The sequence below is a fragment of the Pygocentrus nattereri genome, chromosome 5, assembly GCF_015220715.1.
Source record: "Pygocentrus nattereri isolate fPygNat1 chromosome 5, fPygNat1.pri, whole genome shotgun sequence".
NCBI classification, from domain to species: Eukaryota; Metazoa; Chordata; class Actinopteri; order Characiformes; family Serrasalmidae; genus Pygocentrus; species Pygocentrus nattereri.
The window spans coordinates 12,820,650-12,835,938 of NC_051215.1; positions in this window are offsets into that span (position 1 = coordinate 12,820,650).

Consider the following 15,289-nt stretch of genomic DNA (forward strand, 5'->3'; position numbering starts at 1 on the left):
GTCTCTTCCAGTCAGCAGACTGCATTGTTGTCCTTGACTGACTCGACCGCCCTCCCCCCGCCTCTTCCTCTTCTGTTTTTTGGCTCTCTAACTCTTTTTGTTTTGTTTTCACAAACAACAAAAGGGACGCCAGAGTTTCATCAAGGCAGGAGACATCCTTCCTCCCCCACGCCACCTGAATGGGCAGATCACACAAATGGGGCGGCTCCCACAGGATAGCTTTACCTGTGCCCCCCCCGCTCCACCCCTCTCCTCCCTCTCGCACCCGCCACTATCCCATCATTCATCAGCAGGGAGCCGGATCTCAGGGGCATCACGGCTGATGCTCATGCAGCTTTATCTTTGATGCCACACTAATCTGGGTCCAGTTACGCAAAAGCACTGAAGTGGTAAGATCATCGTGGCTATTAGATAAAGTGTTCAAATCAACTCCCTGAACCATTCTACAGATCTTTTTTTTTGCCTGCAGATTTTTTCCTAGTTAGTGGCTACACTATATTCATAGGCTGATTATGCCCAGATCTATCTTAAGCTTAATTCTAGACTAAAATGAATTTTTAGAATCAGAACTCCTTTATTTAAGTATTTCACACAAGGTATTTGCCTTGGTGAATGTGCACATGTGCGATATGTAAAATACTACAAACACCTGGCAAATACATATTCACAAATATTCAAAATAAAATAAGACACTGATTAAGTTAAAATGAGAATAAAATGTAACACTGTGAAAGGAGCCAAATGGGATGAACATGTAAGTATGTACATATGTGCATAAAGGTCTAATTACAGAATGATTTGTACAGTTGTGCAGATATAGCCTTGTGGAGTTGTGGGCCACAGTAAGAGGGGTTTGCAAGTTCCATTTAAAATGCAAGATGTCTAATGCGGTTAACTGCTCTGGGGCAAATCTGTTAGCATGTCTAGTTGTGTTGGCTTTGATGGCCCTGAATCTTCCACCCGTGGGAAAGACTTGGAAGAGGTGATGTCCAGGGTGAGAGGAGTCAGCTATAATCTTGCCAGCACACTTTGTGTCCCTGCTGTCTGCATTGGCAGATTACATCTGATGAATCCCTCCACTGTCCTGGTTCTGCTCTGGTCATTTGGCTCATTCTTGTAAGTTGGAAGATCAAAATCAGATGGCTGTAGATGAAGTGAGGACATGACAATTGCTATGTTGAACTTGTTCATCAGGGACTGCGGAAAATTGAATATCTTTTTGCACTCTTGCACTCTTGTTTAGAGACCATGTTCCTCTCTTACTCTAGTCTCTGGATATGGTGGTGCCCAGGAACTTGAGAGACTCCTCGGTGGAAACCACAGAGCCATTGATGTTGTAGGGAGGGGGTGTTGTACATGAGGTTCACCACTATCTCTATAGTCTTTTATGTGTTCGGCAACAGGTGGTTAATGCTGCACCAAGACACCAGCTACTCAACCTCTTTTCCAGAGTCCATCGATGGTTATGAGGCTGATGTACTTCAGGAAATACTTTTTTACTACATAGTGCTTCCATGGCTGATGAAGTCTCTCAGTCGAGTTGGCTTTCTCACTACTACATGATCTGATGGATGACTGAAAACTTTCACAGACGCCTACAAAAGTCGTAGGCATTCAAACAAGTATGTATAGCCATTTATCTGGGCAGTAAGTGTTTTTTGTGCAGAAAAACATAAAATAAATATGAGAATACAATAAACAATGGGTTGTGATATGTGTATTGGCTTAATTGGACTGTATCTAAGAAATATTTCATTAAATGAAAGTTCTGCTGATGGAATTTAACACATCCATGCAATGGTTGGAGTGCACAAGTCAGACACTAAACTTGTGTCTATATATATATAGTGTTACATTTGTATTGCATTCATGTGTTTTTGTGTGTATTCTAATATTATGTAGTGTTTTTACTGGCAAACACACACTTACTGCACTTGAAAAAATGGGAAAAACTGCACTGAGCCTTCCAAGCAGGTGGTTTGTTCCCATCAGATAGAAGATAATCATGAAATGAATCATGGAAGCGGTGCTGTTGTACACCTCAACCTAGCCTTTGGACATGTATTCTGAGGCTTACCAGACGGTAAATACTTTGGCTTCACGCTCTGGCTCATCAGGTTCTTAGAACACAATGTAAAAAATGCTGGAATTTTTCAGATTTGTTTTTTTTTGTTGTTGTTGACTTCCCATTTATCCAGTGCGTTTCAAAGGCCATCTGCATTATATTCATCAAACCTGAGAAATACTTGGTGCTAAAACATGTACTGCCAAGTGAGTCACCTCACACTGTCTGTTAAGTCAAACTAGGCCTTAGCCTGTGCTAGCACTTCATACAAACCAGAAGTGAGAGAGAACCCTGGGACCGTTATCACCTCTGGGGAAAAAACAGATCAAGTATTAAATAAGAATATGAGAAAAGCACAGTTACATTTGTGTGATGACTTTCAGTTATTCAGCTCACTTTATCAACAACTCTTTACGTTTTGCCTTTCATCTAGGTTTCATCAGTAGAGATTCAGTCCAATCCCTTTGACTCATTACTCCTAAACAATGTCGCTCTTACTCAGAGGTCCACTTTCCCATCTCAGATCAAGCCTAAGCATAGAGCAAAGGTCAGCAACCAAAATGTTAAGAAGAGCCATTTTGTCCTTTCAACAAAAATATAACCACCTTGGGAGCCACAATTTTATGCATATAATCTTGGTTGTAAATATGTCTCAGTATGTGCTGATGTCTTAGTATAGGTTAAAAAGATACAACGCAAAAATAAAATGCAGACTTACTTTGCTCTGCTTCAGTCTTTAGCTCAGCTACAGCTGCTTTTCCCACATCTCCAGCAGGAAACTTTTTACAAGAGTTTCTTGTAAAATGTCTCTCAGTGTTCAACTTTTTATGAGGCTGAAGTCAGCTTCTCCTTCGCCAGCTTCTTGTTCGAATTTTCCCATTAAATGGTACAGCAGTTACATTCATTTAAGGTGGAACTGGAAAATTACAACAAGAAGCTGGCAAATAGGAATCTGATTTAAGCTTTGTGACTTTTTAGTGTTTGACAGTTTCTTGTTGCAGATTAAATGTATCAGGAAACCAGCTGGAGTGTTCTAAATACAAATAAGTCCATTTGACTGCAAATCAACAAGGTTCATTTTTCATTTTTCTCTTTGTCCTTTCGATAGCTACTAGCTAGCTACTAGTGGGATTGTTGTCTGCTTGGCTATGGTGACCAGCAATACTTTAAGGGTTGAAGGGTGAATTAGCAGTTATACATTAACTCCAAGACTAATTATTGTTAAAACTGTGTTTGAACAATCAGCCAAGCTTTATTTTACTGCAGAAGAAGATTAATTGATTACTGTATAAAAGTCTAATTCTGTTGTAGACCCACAACAGGGCAGTAAAAGAGTCGTATGTAGCTCTAGAGATGCATATTGCTGACCCCTGGCCTCGACTAATGGAGATTTTTAATGGTGAAGCAACACTGATGTTGCAGTTTTATCTGAGATTAGATGGAAACTATGTCCACTTAAAAAGGTGATTATTCAAGGGTTTTTTAGTAAAGGCTGTGGTTCTATTGCAAACCATGAGTTCGATACAGAGTCATATCATGCTTAAATGTTTCTTTACATGGTGAAATCCTTCTTCAGATTGAAAGTGAATGTGTTGTGTGTGGCTCTATATAGAACCTTTTTGAAAATGGTTCCTTATAGCACCAAAAGGGTTTTTCTGTTGTTACAAGCTTGACATCATTAAAATAGCACCTTTTTTGGTTCTACATAGAACATTTTCAAAAATGTTCGATATAGAAACATATACAACACATTCTCCGTTGATCTGAAGAACCATTGCACCCTGCGAAGAACCATTTAAGCAGGAAAAGGCTCTATATTGAGCCATTGCCTTCACTAAAACATCCTACATTACTTGTACCAACATCAACTTGCCCCATAATGCTTCACTGGCTATTTTATATTATTTAGTCTTTCTGGTTTTTACTTTTCACTCTTTAGAATCTACAAAGACTTTGCAAGAAGTTTGAGCTTCATGAAACACTTTCACTTTAAAGAAAGGACTTTCAATCCAGACTCTAGGTAAAGTTACTTCCACACTTCCACACACCTCTGGAAATAATATGATCTGTTTACTGCCATCAGCCAAGGCAGCGGCCCGGGTCCCACCATACGAAGAATGATGTATTCTTTGGCGAGTAAATCGATCCTTTTATATCAAAACACCCAGCTCCACACTGTCATGACAAATTAACAGTAGTGCTCTCCTGAGACTTCCCTTTTTTGGGTATATGGCAGTGCACTTGTTACTGTATAACTAATGATCCTACGTTATGTTAAGTATCCATGGAAATTGGAACAACAGCTGTAAAACAAACTGCAGAGTGAGGACATCACAAGCGGAGCAAGGATGTGAAATATAAGGAGAGAGATGTGTGAGAGTGTGAGTTCAGAGAGACCTCATTAGTATTTATGATATATATCAGTTCAAAATGCTCAAAATGCCAAGATTATTCATTTCCATCAGTGTGTTTTTTTTCGATGGTCATATTTTCATGACAACATATTGAGTTATGCTTTTGTAGATTAGCAGACCACTCACTTTTAAGCTTGATCAAAAGGCTAGTAGGGATACAAATTAGGCCTGGGCTTTACATGTCCTGAAAGAGCCCCCAGTGCACAGTAAGGACTTGGGTTGAGCAATCAGAGTATTATGTATGGCTCAAAAACATAACTACTCAAAATTTGGCTGACAAAATGAAAAACATGCAGAATAAGCATCTCACGTGTTCTCCAGAAACTCATTAAAATGGCCGCAGAGAAATGAAAGTCAGGAGGGCTAACCGTAACAACATAGAGCCCCCCGGAAAGGCTGCTGTTTAATGTGGCCTGTGTGCCATTTGTGAGACCGGGAGGTTCTCTTTGGTGGAGAAAGGCTCTTAATCACTGCACTGTATTATTTGATTAGGGGTCAAATGAAAAAAGTAGGACAGATTATCCCTTTTAAGTGTAACCCTCTTTCTTGCTCTGCGTGAAGCTGAGAGGCTCTCAGTAAAGTGGAGCGCTATTTGGTATTTGTCAAATGAAACAGGCTCCTAATGGTACTTGTCTGGAGGTTTCTGAGGTTTTGAAGGCTTCGTGTACATGTCCGCCCTGCTGAGCACTTGACCGCAGTGAGTGGCAGTTTTGATATGGTTTCCAAATCTTAGTGGGTGGCTGTGGAGTCGGTGGAGTCACTAGAGCTTTTCATAGCATTTTAATGCCTGCTTTTTTCCTCTAATATACTCAAACCCAATAAGTAGTCTGTTCCCAAAAGCTGTATTTGTTAGTCCTTGATTTTGATTTTGATATTAATGGAATACTCCAGCCTTTTCTGCCTAATCTCCCACTGTTCCATCTGTGGCATGCGGTCGATTACTACAGACAGTAATTTTGTTTCTGTGTGTGTACTTGAAGAAAAAGAAATGCATTTACTTGAAAATCACTTAGAATAGTTACTTTAATATAATGGGCTTGAGTTGACGACAATAACGTTTGCTGGCTTTACTTTCCCACCCACGTTCCATGCGGGTCCCCTGCTAAACCTCCAGCCTTGTAAAAGCTGAAATTGTCTCATCTCCTCTTGTTAGGGGTCAGCCTGTGGTCTCTGCATCCCTATGAGGCTTTTTGGTTTGGTGGAGGGTTTTAGGTGATGACAGTGGTTGTAACTGACCCCTTGCCTTTACTTTCAAGCCAATTTCTGGTTTCTCTTTCATGTTGGGAGCTCTTTTGCCTATCCGTTCACAGAGACAGGCTGCAATCACTTCCCTGGCTGCACCTCTGCCTAAGTGTGTCCTCAGGCTAGCTTTCAACCCTGGGATAAACCTCCCCCCAAAACTGAGCACATGCAATTATTAGATCAGATCTCCAAGCCTTTTGTTTTTGCTCCTTAAAGGACATTGTTTTGTGTTTGTTGGAGAATTGATGGTGGTGTCCGGTCAGTAAAAAGTCACCAAGAACAAAACAAAGAAAAGAAAAAAGAAATAGGGGGAGTAGACGAGACCACAATGCATTGCACAATGCGCTGCATCTCTTTTCTTTCACCTTGGCTCTTGCGGTAACCAGACACCGGGCCTATTGGGGTAGTGTGTTTATCTAAGCATCTCTAAGGGACAGTTCAGCGTGATTCTTTAGTGGGACTCTTTTCACTGTCCCACTATGAGAAAAAGTGCACTACTCCCATGCTGCCTATTCTTCTTACCCAACTAATAGGTCTCTACTGCTACAGAAACATCCAGGCCTGACAAGCCAAGCCCCTCATTCCCACCCTTGTCAAACAAGACCTGGCACTTGCTTCAAAAAACCCATTGGCTGTGAGATTAGCCAGATGCTTCCTTCCTATGAGATTTAAGGGACGCTGGAATAGCACTGCGCGTAATAAATCACATCCAATATAGAACATCCTCTCTGATTCAGCACTTTGGACAGCTCAGAAAAGTTATGACTGCCTGGGTTTCCTCATATGCATAATCCCAAATACTCCTTCTCAGCCAACATGTGTAGAACATCACAAGCAATTAAACAATGATTTGTACCCAAACAAGAAGGAACGCTGAGTTCTATGCCCTGTACAGACAAAAAAGAGTGAGAGAGAGACTTTATTAATATACTGCACGCTCGCCACCCTGAGAAAGGAGCACCCTCACAGCTGGCGCTGGAGCTTAAAGATGAGGATGGCCTTAGATAAACACAACCAGACTGCAATAAACTGCTTTGGCATTGCCATTTGTTTGAGGGAGCCGGCCTGCACTGAAGTCTCTTATCGCAGACCTGGATGTTTACTGAGGTAACTAAATCTGTAGCTCCAGGCAAGGCAGATAGCATCGCTGCTGCAGTCCTTCGCTGTTGTGCGACTTTGAGCACAGTATGTATGTGTGTGTGTGTGTGTGCAGTGCGATGACATCAGACAGAGCGATGGATGTGATTCAAAAGGGGGGGGGGGGCGCATGGTGACATGGGGGATCAAGAGGGTCTAATGGAGGCCAGATGGGGAGCAAAGGTTATGGGTCACTTCCCATCTCTCTTCCTCTGTCATGAAGAGTGAAATGCGCTGTCATCCTTATCCGAAGTCTTTTATCTCTATTGTTCAAGTTCAATTGGGTGAGGCGGAGCACGCTGACTGAATAAGTAGTGATGATCACGGTAGATGTGATTTACGTGATGTTTTCTTGTTTACATATGGAGTTCTGTTGGGCTTGTGTGTACAGTCACTTATGCTCCTAAACATAGAGAATAACGCAACTTAGAGATGGGCAAAATGCCGCAGCATAGCTGGAATCTTTAGAACAGAGTGGCCAAGTAGGACCCAGAGATTTTTTTGGAGTGGCACACTGCTAGGAAAAAAAAGAATGACAAAGTGTTTTAAAAATGACATAACAAGTGACACACTGTTTTTTCTCTGTACATAATTAAATTTATTCATCATTTCCACATGTATAAAATAGCATATCACTACAGTTATTGCCATAGACAGGCCATATTCATTTAGGCTGCCCTCATACATGAATCTGATGATTAGAAAGCTAGCCAGACAGCACTGTATAAGGCAACCAACAACACATACATGCATGTATTGGGCTAACATGATGAACGATTATAGCTGACTAGGTTTTGATAGTTAACTGATCTTACCATCGCATAGCCTACTTCATAATGTAGCTCACAGAGCAGCACTGCTGAAAGGACCCAGCGCACTCACCTACTTGCTCAGCATATTAAATGAAATAGTTAAATGAAATGTACCATCACCAGACTCTTCTACCTAATTACCCTGTATGCAGATTTTCACCATAAAGTGTAATTGGTGCCTTATTAACGATAACTGACTGACATTGGTTGGCTGTCTCACTTTCCACACCTGGGGTGGCAGAAGGGTGGCCGTGCTTCATTCTATGGTAACACTGGCCACCGCTGGCCACTCTATGGATTCTATGGTGGTGTAAAACCATAGAAAAAGGAATGCAATTATTAAAAGGAATGCAATTAGAAAGCCTGTCTATCTCCTTACTAAGAGAAGTGCCATAGTGTGAAGGTAAGTCTTTTGGTGTGTTGAACAGCTCTGGCAGCTTACTCTGAACACTATAATTAACCTACATAGCACTTATACACCTGCTAAAGCCTGAAACTTTCATGTGATCACTGCAGATCCTGAATCCTTGACATACGAGAAATTGTGTTTGAATATCCTAAAGAGAAACCATGCTATTATATAGTGACATTCATGTGAAACACCAGTGTTCTCTGGCACCCCTGGTACTTTTTTGCAGCTAAAGCATCACTTTTTATTTTTGGTGATATAATCATGAGCAACTTGATAACTTTCTTCAGGCCTGCAAACCATACCATCACAATATTTTAAGAACAGACATGCGTCAGTAGTGCTACATTTTAAAACTACAATGTACCATGATTTTAACATTTTAGTAATTGCACTAAATCTATTTAATCAGGACCTACTGTGCTCTATTTGTAGCAAAACAAGCAGTTGGTCAGTTCTTCAGACACTGACAATGTATATGATATTAAGCAGTAGAACATGAGATTGAATGTGTCATTGTGAATAACAAGGCTGTGATTCAGTTGCACGAGCTGAAGGCAAGTACAGTAGATCACAGCTGTGAAGTTATTTGCAATAACGCACAACCTTGAGTGTTCTATTATTTTCATATAGCAGTTCTGAAAGCTAAGAAGCCCAAAATATTGTATCAAATGTGGTTAGATGTTGGGATTTGCTTCCACCAAAAAAGTAGTAGCCATTTGCATTTTGGATACAGCCATAAACCAGTTACAATATCAGGTTCAGCTCAGCTTTTTCAATATTTGCCCTATTATTCTGGATGTTGTTTTGCTTTAACCAGTCTGTAAGGGGCTTCACAGTCTCGTTGACTGAATTGTGTTCTACTTGTTACTGGCTTATGCCAGTTTGTGTAGTTGTTCTGCTTTCACAGATACTACATGAAAAGCTTGCGTAGGGGCAATGACGGACTAGGAGCAGTCTTGATGTGACACTCTTCTTTATAATCTGGCCAAACAGACAGTCAAACATCTTAAAGAAGTTACCAAGTATGTTCATTGTTTTTTTTTTTTGTATGTGCTAAAGATAAAAGATGTGCTAAAGACAAGAAAATATGTAGTAACCATTAATAACCATGCAGTAACCATTAACTAACTCACAAGAGAATTGTTAATCAACCAAATGATACAGTAATTGTAGAAAAAGGTGCTCTTCTTTGTGATGAACACTTCTCAGCCAGTCAGACTGTGCCATTGGAAAAAACTTGTTTAATGTGCCATAATTTCTCATTCTCACAATAATGATAAATATATATTGTCCACCCCATAAAGTTCCTTCTCTGATCATTTCCATGGTGCCATTAGTAGAATCCAAAGCACAATGGTGACAATCCAAAACAATTGAAATTGTAGTCATTAAGTCCATTCTCTTGGTTGATTATAATTCTGTAACCTTACAAGTATAAAATTCTACAATTTTAGGCCCTCAAGATAGATGTCGGCATGTTGTCTCCACTAAGTCCAGAACCCATTCATTATGATGCGAGGTGGAAAGGCCAGCAGTGAGAAATCTCCTCAGGCCTGTGTTGGTAAGCCCTAAATTGCAGGGTTTGGGTGCATGTGGGCAGTGCTCTGAACACAATGGCTGGGCCAGCAATCATCAACATTCAAAGTCAACATGAATGAGATGTTTCTCTTTAATTAACATTGTCATTGCGCAAGACGTCCTTTTGTCATGCATGAATGGGCAAGTTGAGATCATTTCAAGATCTAAGTTATTGCTATTGTGATTCAATTACTGCTATTGCAGCTGGAACGCTCAGGGCCACATTTCATTGAGGCTGAGAGTCTGAGGGCATGGAAATAATGTGGAGTGCTGTTTCGCTTGTGATTTCGCTGCTTATTTTCCATTACATAAGACAGACTCTTCTACTATAGAGACAGCTGTGAAAACCAATGAGTGGCTTCTGTGCCTTTTGATGCTGACAGTCATAGGCTATAAATTCTATATTTGTACCCCATATGCAACCCCTAGTGGGTAATAAATCTTGGCCATGAGAGTGAAAAATGATATTTAGGTAAGGGAAAAAAAAATCTTAACATTCTTTTCAACCTAACAGTTCAATTAGAGAATTCAAAGTCCTTTCAGTGCATTAAAACTGAAAGGTCAAACTACAGCACCTCTCTGACAGATGTGCTAGAAGATAATGTTTCTTTCGGTTCCCTTCTTCAGGATTTAAAAAACAAAGATTGGATAAGCACTAACTTGAGCAGGGATTTCCCAAAATGCCATAGTCAAATTGAACAAAACAAGGCTGTCGTATTCAGTTTGGCAGCTTTAGACTCTGGGCACCGGTAACTCTCCCTTTGTTTATAGTTAAAGCAGCTGTTCCGCTGGGCACAGTGAATGTAACATAAGACAAAGCTGAATTTACAGGACAAACTCTACCAATATCACTTACACTTGGCCGCGTTATGATAATTGGCCGCAAGCGCATTTAGAAATTACTTTCATATGAGAAGTCTATCTTCGGAAAGCCCCGTCCAAGGACTTCAAACGGACTTGGGAGAATGAGAGACAGTGCAGCGTTGCGAGTCGAATATCTTTTTCCCAGGTCCTGAATGATTTGCTGAGGTGGCCTGCATGTAGCCCAGTTGGAGCGAGTCAAGCAAACCTGAGAATACATTAAGCTAACCAACGGTGCAGGAACTGGCACTTTTGGTTAGAGTTCACACAAAAAAGCTGTTGAGGTGGCTGTAACCTAAAACAGACCAACGGTGTTAAAGTTAAGCCTTAATTTGTCCAAAAGCCATCTGTTTTCTGGTCTTTACCCCTTCGCTTGGGTTTTGGGTTTCATTTGGGGATCTCTGGGGGACAGTGATGTCCTTGTCTCCTGCTAATTGTGGTCCTCACCTCAAAGTTCCCCTCCCTGGGGACTTCCCCATGATGAAGACTAACACCTTGCTGAGTTCAGTCACAGAGGTATGAAGGGAAAGAAGATTAGATACATATTGAGATGTCTGCGGCCTTTTCATGCAGCCTCATTCTAAAACAATGGAGGTGGGGGGGTGGGGGTGAGGAGGGGGCTTCAGATGGCCATAAGGGCCAGAGATGAGTGGAAGTGGCAAATTCTGTGCTTGTTGCAAATCTGCAAAGGTCTGTATAAAGTAGATTTACTACATGATCAGGCACATGTTGGAAAAATGTGTCTACGAAGAGGAAGATCTTGCGGTTTTGGATAGCCCTCAAACACAAGCGCAGTATTTTATTTCTGTCTTAATAAGACACAAATACAAAAGAACCACACTGTAAAAGAAGATTTGTATTGGTCATGTTGTCCATGATATCAGAGTCTTTTCTGTTTTAGACAACATTAATGGTAGGGTTGTGCCCTCCTGTGGTCATCCTGGCTACTCCTCTACTTCAAAGCCCAGGTGTGCCTCAATGTGGCTAAGAATACTGATAACACTTACAGTTTCTCCTGACTAGATTTGCCTAAGAAGTACATTAACATGTAGGACGCTGTTCGAGGATGGCTTACGGCCCATGTTAGCAGTTGGTGATGAGTGGCTTGACTAATTGTTGCATGTTGGTTGGTTTATAGTGTTTTGCACTGCACCACCAGACGACTGGCTGTGAGCTCTGTTAGCTCTGTTTTGCAGCTGTGCCATGCTGAGTGATGCATGGAGATCATAAACAGTCTAGATGTGAAGAGGCTTGAGGATTCTGTGTTTCATGCTACCCTGAATCACAGACCAATTCAAAAGGGATTAGTTAGCTGTTCACCATGTAACTGTGTTGTTGAGTCTGTCAATATAAATTTCATGTGGAGCAGGATTTAAAGCTTGGGTCAGATTGACATGGTGGCTAAACTCTTGAGGCACCATGTTCCAGCCAAATCCACATCACACGGAAACACAGAAGTTCCGAGGACCTTTTCACAAACATGCAAGCGAGAGTATACACTCGATTAGCTAAGACTTGCTGCAGAGACCTCTATCTGAGACTTGCCTCTTCCCTATAGTTTGTCTTTGTCTTTAGTTTATTACATCAACAAAATGAAATTAAGACCTGAAAAGTGAAGAAATAGAATCAGACTCAACTCTGAAGGAAAAACCTATGCACCAAGACAAGCTCTCACATAAGTGTTGTGAACACCATATGTTGCACTGTACAGTAAAAAGGGCCTTCGGGAGAAAAAATTGCCCACCATATGTCTGTCACCAAACTTCACAGTGAGGATCATTTCTCTTTTTGTCATCAAATCTTCATGTGGAATTTATGGCCAAAAACTTCTATTATGTTCACATGGTCATAAAATGCAGTTCCAATCGGAGTTGTAAAGTGCCCAAGGCCATAAAACACCTTCAATTTTCCCATTACCATCTGAAACTTAAGATGTGATTTTCCCTTACCTAAGACACTTACTTAAGGGTGTTGCACAGAATCTCTTAAACGGGAAAACATGAGGGGTTACTACAGTGACTGAGGATCGGCTGTAGCAAAAATCAATTGCATCTATATTAGCAATCTCTCATTAACTGAATTTACTATTACTCGCTAATCTAGCTACAGTGCATCCGGAAAGTATTCACAGCGCTTCACTTTTTCCACATTTTGTTTTGTTACAGCCTTATTCCAAATTTAATTATATTAATCTTTTTCCTCAAAATTCTACACAAAATACCCCATTGTGACCATGTGAAAAAAGTTTTCTCGAGAGTTTTGAAAATGTATTAAAATTAAAAAACAAAGAAATCATATTTACATAAGTATTCACAGCCTTTGCCATGAAGCTCAAAATTGAGCTCAGGTGCATCCTGTTTCCACTGATCATCCTTGAGATGTTTCTACAGCTTAAATGGAGTCCACCTGTGGTTGATTGGACATGATTTGGAAAGGCACACACCTGTCTATATAAGGTCCCACAGTTGACTGCTTGTCAGAGCGCAAACACCAAGCATGAAGTCAAAGGAATTGTCTGTAGACCTCCGAGACAAAATTGTCTCGAGGCACAAATCTGGGGAAGGATACAGAAAAATTACTGCTGCGTTGAAGGTCCCAATGAGCACAGTGGCCTCCATCATTCGTAAATGGAAGAAGTTCGGAACCACCAGGACTCTTCCTAGAGCTGGCCGGCCGTCTAAATTGAGCGATCGGGGGAGAAGGGCCTTGGTCAGGGAGGTGACCAAGAACCCAATGATCACTCTGTCAGAGCTCCAGCGTTCCTCCGTGGAGAGAGGAGAACCTTGCAGAAGGACAACCATCTCTGCAGCAATCCACCAATCAGGCCTGTATGGCAGAGTGGCCAGGCGAAAGCCACTCCTTAGTAAAAGGCACAAGGCAGCCCGTCTGGAATTTGCAAAAAGGCACCTGAAGGACTCTCAGACCATGAGAAACAAAATTCTCTGGTCTGATGAGACAAAGATTGAACTCTTTGGTGTGAATGCCAGGCGTCATGTTTGGAGGAAACCAGGCACTGCTCATCACGAGGCCAATACCATCCCTACAGTCAAGCATGGTGGTGGCAGCATCATGCTATGGGGATGTTTCTCAGCAGCAGGAACTGGCAGACTAGTCAGGATAGAGGGAAAGATGAATGCCGCAATGTACAGAGACATCCTGGATAAAAACCTGCTCCAGAGCGCTCTTGACCTCAGACTGGGGCGACGGTTCATTTTTCAGCAGGACAGCAGTGGCTTCAGGACCACTCTGTGAATGTCCTGGAGTGGCCCAGCCAGAGCCCAGACTTGAATCCGATTGAACATCTCTGGAGAGATCTGAAAATGGCTGTGCACAGACGTCTCCCATCCAACCTGATGGAGCTTCAGAGGTACTGCAAAGAAGAATGGGCAAAACTGCCTAAAGATAGGTGTGCCAAGCTTGTGGCATCATATTCAAAAAGACTTGAGGCTGTAGTTGCTGCCAAAGGTGGTTCTACAAAGTATTAAGCAAAGGCTGTGAATACTTATGTAAATATGATTTCTTTGTTTTTTAATTTTAATAAATTTTCAAAACTCTCGAGAAAACGTTTTTCACATGGTCACAATGGGGTATTTTGTGTAGAATTTAGAGGAAAAAGATTAATTTAATTCAATTTGGAATAAGGCTGTAACAAAACAAAATGTGGAAAAAGTGAAGCGCTGTGAATACTTTCCGGATGCACTGTATTTACATCGTACACATTTCACCATTAATGCCTGGGGAGGTCACTGATTGTTAGCAATTGTTTATAATTGTCAAAAGTGTGCATTCTTTTTTCTCTCTTTAACACAACTTTCTTCTCAATTTAGTTGTAGCCAACTGCATGCAATAACTAGGCCTCCCAGGATCATTCAATGCTACCAAGCTGAGAGGATGAAGGGCTTTTCATGCTTCACTTGAAGCACCTCTGCATCTTTTCAGACTGACACTAATTCTTTGTCATTGGGCAACTCAACACGCTTTGTGGAGAACACTAACCACCAACTGAGTCATGTTAGGTAAGGGATGTCTGCAGCTGTGAAGCTTAGATTCCCGACCACAGACTGCTGTGCGCTTTAGTCAGAATTTAAGGTGGAATGGAAAAATTTGAACGTGAAGCTGGCGAATGAGAAGCGACTTCACCCTCGTAAAACAGCCGAACACTGAGAGACATTTTACAATAAACTGCTCTACTTCTGAGGAAAAGGTTTCCGGTCGAGATGGGAGGAAAACGGCTAAAGCTGAGCTAAAGCTTAAAGCAGAGTAACGTACGTCGACGGTTTTCGTTTAGATTTTTTAACCTGTACTAAGACATCAGCACACACTGAGATATACTGGGCATTAAATGTTGTGGCTGCCAAGGTGGTTTGATTTTTGTTGAAAGGACAAAATATCTCTTCTTAACATTTGGGTTGTGACTTCCGACCGATCCTGGCTTTAACGCAGAGGGTCGGATTTCTCGCTCATCCAGTTGTGTTTCTGCTATGTGCCGCCACAGACTGTCCGGGTGCTGCACTTACTCATTTACCATTTGTGAATCGATTCAGAACTGTTCACGTCCGCATCGCGATGCACCTAAGAATCGATTTTTTCCCACATCCCTAGTGTTAACACAGCTAATAGGTTTTTCTAGCAAGCAGAGGGCTTGAATGGGCTTTCCTCATGTTTAAACGAGGCCTGACACCACACACAGCAGCATCCCAAAGTTACTCTTTTAACTTAAGCCAATCACAGTCCTCTGAGATTCTTTAACCATGCACTTTCTTTCTTG